At 42.4% G+C, this 8,199-nt stretch overlaps 1 pseudogene; it reads right to left on the reverse strand.

Moving 5' to 3' along the window:
• Positions 1-1,288: 1,288 nt before the first annotated feature.
• LOC109372955 (josephin-1 pseudogene) lies at positions 1,289-2,013 on the reverse strand (annotated as a pseudogene).
• Positions 2,014-8,199: the final 6,186 nt, after the last annotated feature.

Consider the following 8,199-nt stretch of genomic DNA (forward strand, 5'->3'; position numbering starts at 1 on the left):
CCTGAAAAAACAAAACAAACAAACAAAGAAAACCGGCCTTGTTGGATTGAAGATACATGTGCAGAAAAAGTACTGGTGTAAACATGCAGTCCAGTCACTGTAGGGAGGAGAAAGCCTCATCCTGTTAAGCTTCTTCAGGTTTGATATGCAAGCCCCAGGCTGCTGAAGAAACGTCTAGCCAGTGGGGCAGCTCTCAGATCTGCCAAGACCATTGATCTGTAAGGGCTAGAAAAGCCATCCCTGCCTGCCCACCTGCCCTGAGGCAACCACAACCACTTGGGTGACACCTGATGTAGTATGTTATTTCCCCCTCTTCTCTAGTTTTCTAAAATTACAGGAAAAGTGTCCTACAACCATTTAAAGAGGTAGGGGATGGGTCAATTCTCAGTTGATTTGTAAGGGAAACTACAGAAAGATGACAAACCCAGGTCCTTTAACAATGCACATAACCACCCAATTTGAGGGCTCTGCTCCTTGTCATTGTAGTGCCCCAAGCCTATGAATTCTGATTGTAGCTGTTCTTAATCTCTGAGAAGCTTATCTTCACAACACTTTCCTCACCCAACTCTGTCTTAAACTAGTGAAATTTGATGTTGAAGGCAGACTAAATTTTTCCTGATTTTGCCAGAGTGGGTCAACTGGGAAAACTGCCCTTTTGCAAATATTGTGCCCCAGAGCCTCCTAATGGAATGGTGTGATAGTGACAATGCTGGAGTGTGAGGCTGACAGTCACGCAGACCTGCCACAGCCTGGCTTTGGCCATGTCCTCTTAGGTATCTAGCTCACCCTGTCACGCTAGATAGAATGTTGCAGGATTCAATTACTGGGTGTGGAATATTAGAGCACTTTTCATTATAAAACTTCAAGAATGGCCATAAACCAACCTTAAAAATGGTGTAAGGGGTGGCATTCAGGGTTGGAGATGGCATGCTGTACTGACGCTGGGGTTTGGGAGATGGTTTCTTAAGAGGCCCTTTTGCTCTGCGCCCTTCAAGTCAGTCACATTGGCTTTGCACGTACTGTCTTCAGACCCACTAGTTGCCAGGAAAGAAGAGATGGAGGCAGCGACTCCAGGTGAATCAGAGCAGCAGTGAACTCCAAGCAGAGCCTGTCAAGTCCTAATGGGAAAGGGGAAATAAGTTAGGACCCACCTTCTTTTCTCCTGTCTTAAACAAAACAAAGGTCTTCCATCCCTTGCCCTAAGCACATAGCTCCTACCTTCCTTTCCCAGGAACAAGCAACGCTGGTTGGTTCTTGTAACAGTCCACACACCTGGCCTATTGCACTGTCAAATCTGAGGGGGAAAACCCGATGTGATGTCTGGGGAAGTGGCAAGGACAGACATATTGTATCGGCCACAGCACATAATGGAGGATTTAGGGGGTTGAAGAAGGGGAAGGTTGGGTAGAACGGTTATCGTCAGGCCATCTGATGGGCCTCCGTCCACCTCTTCTGGTACCACCAGCAGGAGCTCACATTTCTTTCCTCACAAAAGACGTTTTAGAAATTTCCTGAGCTTGCTCTTGCTTCCAATCCACTCTTCAGTTTGGAGTCAAGGTTGTAGAAGGCACCACCCACCTCTTGAACTCTGACCCTTGTGCTGCCTTTTGAGAGGCAACTTCGGTGGCCCCGCAGCACAGGCTGGAGGGTAGATTCATGACGAAGCCCATGACATTAGTGAGAGCGATGGCATGGACATCCCTGCGCTCAGCCCACCAAACAGCTCCATAGCCTTTGGTTTGAAGTGCTGGCATCACATCGTAGTTCCCATTTCCCAGCATTCTCTTCTTGTGGGGGGCTCACCATGTTGTTTGGAGACAACACTTGGAAAATCTCTTGCAGCATTTCCCAGGTGATGGCACTGCTGTCCTGGAAGATGTTATGGAGGGCGTGCAGGGCACAAAGCTCCCTGGACTGTTTCTCATGGCAGGTTTGAAGGGTTGCTGCCTGGGGCAGTTTCATTGATTCAGATTTGACCTTGTCTCCTTTCCATGGCACACAACTTGTTTCATTTTAGGTTCCAGAGAGGGTGAAAAGCACCCCACCTTTCCCTCCTGAAGAAGAATGCAAGCTTCTCAGTTTTTTCAGGATTCCTGAGGTACACCTTATTTTTCTGGTGTCCATGATTTATGGTGTGTCATGAGGAGAAAAGGTTGGAATCAAAAGGAAAAACAATCCACCTCTTTTTCCTCTCTCTTCCCAATAGAAAAATAACTTTTGGATTAGTGTACTAATCCAAAGTACTGAATTTTTAAAAATCATATAAAATCTAAGACCTTGTTCTCTTCTCCCACCCTGCCCTCCCACTCCTACCCCCACTCCCCCATTCCCAAAAATAAATCCCTATGATTTTCTTGCTGTGTTTTCCTCTCTGCAAAAGCCACCCAGGCCTCAATGCAGGAGGACAGACTGGAATCCGTCACATTGCTCCCCTTCTTCCATTTCTTTACAACAACACCACTGACTCAGGAGACAAGGTTTAGGTGGTGGGTAAAACGTAGCTTGTCAGGGCCCCCCAGCGCCGGCGTGGGATCGCGGGCCTTGCTGAGGATCGGGCGAGGTTCTCCAACAGCTTGGGTATGGTTCAGTCCCCGCAGGGAGTGGGCCAAGGGGGCCAGCTGCTTCGGAAAGCTGAACTCTCACCTGTTCTACCACCTGGAGCTGTGGCCCATCACCTGGGCCTCACTCAGTGAACTAGCAAATGGGCATCTGTGGAATTTTAACCTTTTTAAATTAAAACTGTAAATTTAGTATTCTTTTCTTTGAGTACTCACACAGGTGAAATGCACTTGATAACAGGAGGACATTGATATAGTTCATTCCTAACCCAACATAGCAGACCTCCTTTCACATGAAGATTGGGATAGTTCCTCTTTGGGGGAGAAGTTGTAGATCCCCAACTCTCCCTCAACGACAGACAAGGATTGTCTCATTAAAAGGTAATAAAGTATATGTCTTCACCAACTAAGCTAAAAGTTACTGTTATCAGTGAAAGTATAATTATTCAGAAAGCAGCTAACTTTGAAATGAAAACAAAATTTAACTCATCCACTAGGATCCACTGTTAAATTGGCTCAGAAAAATGTTCCTCTGCATCCAAATATACCCAGATGCCCAGCAGCAAACATTTCATCCCCACTAAAGTACTGATACATTTATCAAAAAGAAGGAATTCAGTGAAGAATTTCAGAGAGAGGGAAGTTAAAAAGAGTTAGTCTTGGGCTGGCCGAGTGGTGCGATGGTTAAGAACTGGCTTGGGACGCCAGGGGGTCTCGGTTCGGATCCCACATATGAGGGCCAGTGACACTGCCCTCTACAGCTAAGATGCCGAACAACAACTCAACCTGGAGCTGGGCTGCTGTGATTTGCCAGCAACGGCGTAGGCTGCAGCCCCTATGGTGGTGGGTTGCCATGGGCCACCATGTGTAGCCAGCAGCCAGCGTGAGCGGCCGTCCAGAAGCCAGCGACTGATCTGCCTTGCCTGGGAAGAGCACAATGATGGTGCCAACTTGGGCCAATGAAGCAACGTCTTCCACAACTAGACTGAAGAACAAAACGACAGCAACTTGTCTGTTCCCCTTCCCTCAATTCCCCAGCACTGTTCCCATCCTCCCAATTCCCCAATTAAAAAAAAAAAAGAGTTAGTCTTAGCTCCTTGACATTTCAGAAGATACTGTCAAGTCTTTGATCAAAAAATTAATTTTTAATCTAGGTCAAACATAATTCCCAAATACACACTGAACAGAGGTCAAACAACGGGCATCCAGGAGGAACTCCCGACCTGCAATTCAGTTTTGTTCATTTTTCACAACTTATGCTAGGAACGCTGAAGGGCTAGAAATATAAGAAGGGACAAAAAGTAAATGACCCCGCCTCTGTGAACCTTATATTCCACAATAAGATACTACCTTTGTCTCTATCTGATGTTGAAAATGAGTAGAATGGCAAATGTCTTGGAATGCTATTTAGATAAGATGGTCTGGGAAAGCCCTTCTGGGACAGATGTACGAGTGATAACCTGAATAAAGTGAAGTGATGATTGGGACAGTCCCAGCCTATGGTCTGGTGGAAAAGACAGGCGTGTATAATGATAAATTATCCTCTTTGGTATAATATACTGTGACAGAATGTTAAATTCAAGGTTTTGACTATCAAATGAGTTGTGAAATGGACCACAATGCAATTATATATATATTATATTATATTATATTATATTATATTATATTATATTTATTATCAAGTTTATAAGTCCTTAAACCTTTGACTCATTTAAGGATGGGGAAATTTTAAAAATGTTATGAGGATGATTTTAGGAAGAGGAATTTCATAGAATATTGAAGAGATTCTAGCTAAGATACTTGGAGAAAGTATCACTAACTGGGCTTTGAAGGACAAGTAGTTGTTTTTATTTGCAATTCCGTTTTTAAATGGCTATAGGACATCACTATTTGAGATCACAACCTGATACTGCCAGCATGTCTCATTCAGTGTGCACAATAAACAAATGAGTCATCTGACCCAGCATGTTTTACTGGAAAAAGCTTAGCCCAAGATTCAAATCTTCCCTGTCCTCCTAACTTAGTGTGTGTGCAACCTGTGTCACCAAGTCCCCATGCTTAGAAGGGTCCTGCATGTGAGTTAATGTTCTGCTCTTAATCATGGTTGAACAAAGGGCTCTGCATTTTCACTGTGTACCAGCCCCTGCAAATATGTAGTCGGTCCTGCCCTTCCACGTGCACATTAATTAATAGTTTAGTGAGTGACCTTCAGGAAGCAATGTAACCCAAGACCTTTTCCAAAAGTGTTTGTATTACTTTGAACTAAGATTTCTAGTTGCAAACCCACAGAATGGAAAATATTTTTGCAAATGATGTATTTGATAAGGAGCTTGTATCTAAAATATGTAAAGAACTATTACAACTCAATAATGAAAAAGACAAATTGCCCAGTTAAAAAATGGACAACAGATCTGAATACACCATGCTCCAAAGAAGATATACAAATGATCAATAACCATCTGAAAAAGATGCTTAACATGATTAGCCATCAGGGAAGTGCAAATCAAAACCGTAATGAGATATGACTTCACACCCAACAGGATGGCTGCAATCAGAAAGACTAATAAGTGCTGGTGAAAATGTGGAGAAACTGGAGTCCTCACACACTGCTGGTGGGCGTATAAAACGCTGTGGCCATTTTGAAAAAAAGTCTGGCAGTCCCTCAAATGGTTATAAATAAAGTTCCTTTGGACCTACTTCTGGATACATACCCAGGAGGAAATGAAAACATAATCCACACAAATGTTTATAGCAGCATTATTCATAACAGCCAAAAAGTGGAAACAACCCAAATATCTATCAAATGATGGATTCCCTGAAGTGATATATTCATACAATGAAATGTTATTTGGCAATAAAAAGAAATGAAATACTGATTCATGCTAGAAATGGATAAAGCTTGAAAACATTATGCTAAGTGAAAGAAAACAGTCACAAAAGGCCACATATTGTATTATTCCATTAATATTTGTGTCTAGAATAAGCAAATTATAGAGACAGAAAGTAGACTAGTGGTGACCTTGCATTTGGGAGGAGTGGTGGGACAACTGGAGGGTGACAGCTAAGGGGTATAGGGCTCCTTTTTGGAGTAATAAAAATATTCTAAAATGTATTGTGGTGATGGTTGCACTATACTAAAAGCCATTTAACTGTATACTTTAGGTGGGTGAAGTGTATGGAATGTGAATTATATCTGAATTTTTTTTAAAAAGAAACCTGTTCGCTCCACATCCGCATCAACATGTTGTGTTGTCAGTCCGTTTAATTTTAGCCTGCTGGTGTGTATTTTAATTTGCATTTTCCTGGTGTCTAATGATATGGAGTACTTTTTCATGTGCTTATTATCTTTTGTAAAGTGGCCGATCAATCTCTTGCCCATATTTAAATTGGGTTATCATTTTATTATTGCTTGATGTCATTATCAGTTGCTATTACAAATTACCCTAAAACAGCATCTTAGAGCAACAAACATTTATTATCTCTCACAGATTCTGAGGCTCAGGAATCAGGGAGAGGCTGAGCTGGGTGGTTTTGGCTCTGAGTCTTTCCTGGGGTTGTAATCAAGATGTCGGCTGGGACTGCAGTCATGTGAATGCTCAGCTAGGGCAGAAGGACCTATTGCCACACTCACTTATAGGCTCGTCCGGCTGCAGTTCCTTGCCACTTGGAGTGGGCCTCTCCATAGAGCTGCTCACAAAGTAGCAGCTGGCTTCCTCCATATCAAGTGATCCAAGACAGAGAACCACCAAGACAGAAGCCATAGAATCTTTTATAATAACCTAATTTTGAAAGTCACATGCCCATCACTACTGCCTTATTCTATTGGTCTGTGTGGGAGGGGACCACATGAGGTTATTCATACTATGAAGCAAGGATCACTGAGCGCTGTTTGGAGGCTGGCCAGCACTCTTGAATTTTTTTTTTCTTCCTTTTCACATTGCCTATCAGTCATCAAGGTATACTAATTATTTCTTTGAAACATTTCTCAAATTTTCCCTATTCTGTATACACCTCACAGTACCATTTTAGTACCCACATGTAATTCATTCCGGATCTAATATCTCTCTTCTCTTTCAACCATTGCATCCTTCAATTCACTCTGTGTTTCATTGACAACAAATATTCCTAAGACACCACTTTTGACTTATTATTCAGCTGCTCTATAATCTCACAATTGCCTTAGCTGTGTTGTCTAATACTAGGCACATGTGGCTATTGAGCACTTGAAATGTGGCTTGTGCAGCTGAAGAACTGATTGCTTTTTTAAATTTAACAACTGAAGCAGCAAAAACTATTTTCTATTAATTACATGTTAGAATGATACTTTGGATATGTTGGATTAGGGAACATATATTATTAAAATCAACTTCACCTGTTTCTTTTTATTTTTTAATTTGGCTACTAGCAATTTTTATATTACATAGCTGACATTATTATGCAGTGGGGTGTAACGTTGAACTCAAACTGACTGACTTTTAAGGCAACAGGAACAGGGCTCCACATTAGATACCCAATCTTATTTCCCAGTTCCCTGCCCTCATTCCTGTCATGCATATCTCTCCTGGATGTCCCTGAGCACGTTTATTTTCTGCCTCTGTGTCTTGGCTCATGCAATTCCTCATACCATTATCTTCTTTCAAAATTTTTCCATCCCAAAGGCCTATCTTAAGTCTTATCTTCCTGCAATGTCTCTTACTGTAACCTGTACTGAGCTCTTTTCCTAAATTCAATTTACACTTCTTTAGTACACATAGTTCATAGCTCACTTTTTGCTTATTTGTTGAATGCTAATTTTCTCTTTCAAACAAATTGTACATTCCTTGAGGGTAGGAATTGATGCTTATATGTTGTCTAAATCTTTCAAAAACCAAGGGCTGGGGACTGATAAACAAGCATACAAATTTTATATATGAGGTAAGCAATTTTGTGTACAATAACTGTGTGTGTTTTCATCAGTGTAAACCTGGTGTTGGTATGAAAAAATAAGGTTGTGAAATTTATTTGTGAAAAATACACATGTTCCATGAATTAAGTACCCACAACATGTGAGTTATCCAGAAGTCAACACCAAGGCTGAATGGCAGGGAAGTGACTCCCTTGTACTTTCCCTTATTGGAAATCAATGACTGGTAATCAGTGAAAGGCTCTGAAGAAGCCTACCAAAAGGTCAGGACTGTTGGGTTGAGGCCCCTCAGCGTACCCAACCCCTACCATCTCCGTTTTGTCCAAGTTTCCCCACCAATCCAGGATCTGTGTCATTGCCAGGAGGAGATGCTTACCCTGACTGTCCTGATAGCTCACTTTTGAAATGACCTCTGTGGTCTGTGATACCTGGTCAGCACTGCCCTGCAGCCTACGCCGTTGTTGGCGACTCCCAACAGCCCAGCTCCAGGTCAAGCTGTTGTTCACCATCTTAGCTGTAGAGGGCAGCAGTGTCACTGGCCCTCATGTGGGATCCGAACTGGGGCCCTGCTGCTCAGAGCCGGCATCTCAACTCTTAACTAACATGCCACTTGGCCAGCCCCAAGAGTCACTTTTATATTGTTCTGGTGTTTGGTTGGTGAGGCCTTTTACTGCTCTTAATGCCATATTTGCTTTCCCTAAGGGAGATAAGAAAGTGGTAAGGAAAGAGAAAATTGTT

The sequence above is a fragment of the Hipposideros armiger genome, unplaced genomic scaffold (assembly GCF_001890085.2).
Source record: "Hipposideros armiger isolate ML-2016 unplaced genomic scaffold, ASM189008v1 scaffold_680, whole genome shotgun sequence".
NCBI classification, from domain to species: domain Eukaryota; kingdom Metazoa; phylum Chordata; class Mammalia; order Chiroptera; family Hipposideridae; genus Hipposideros; species Hipposideros armiger.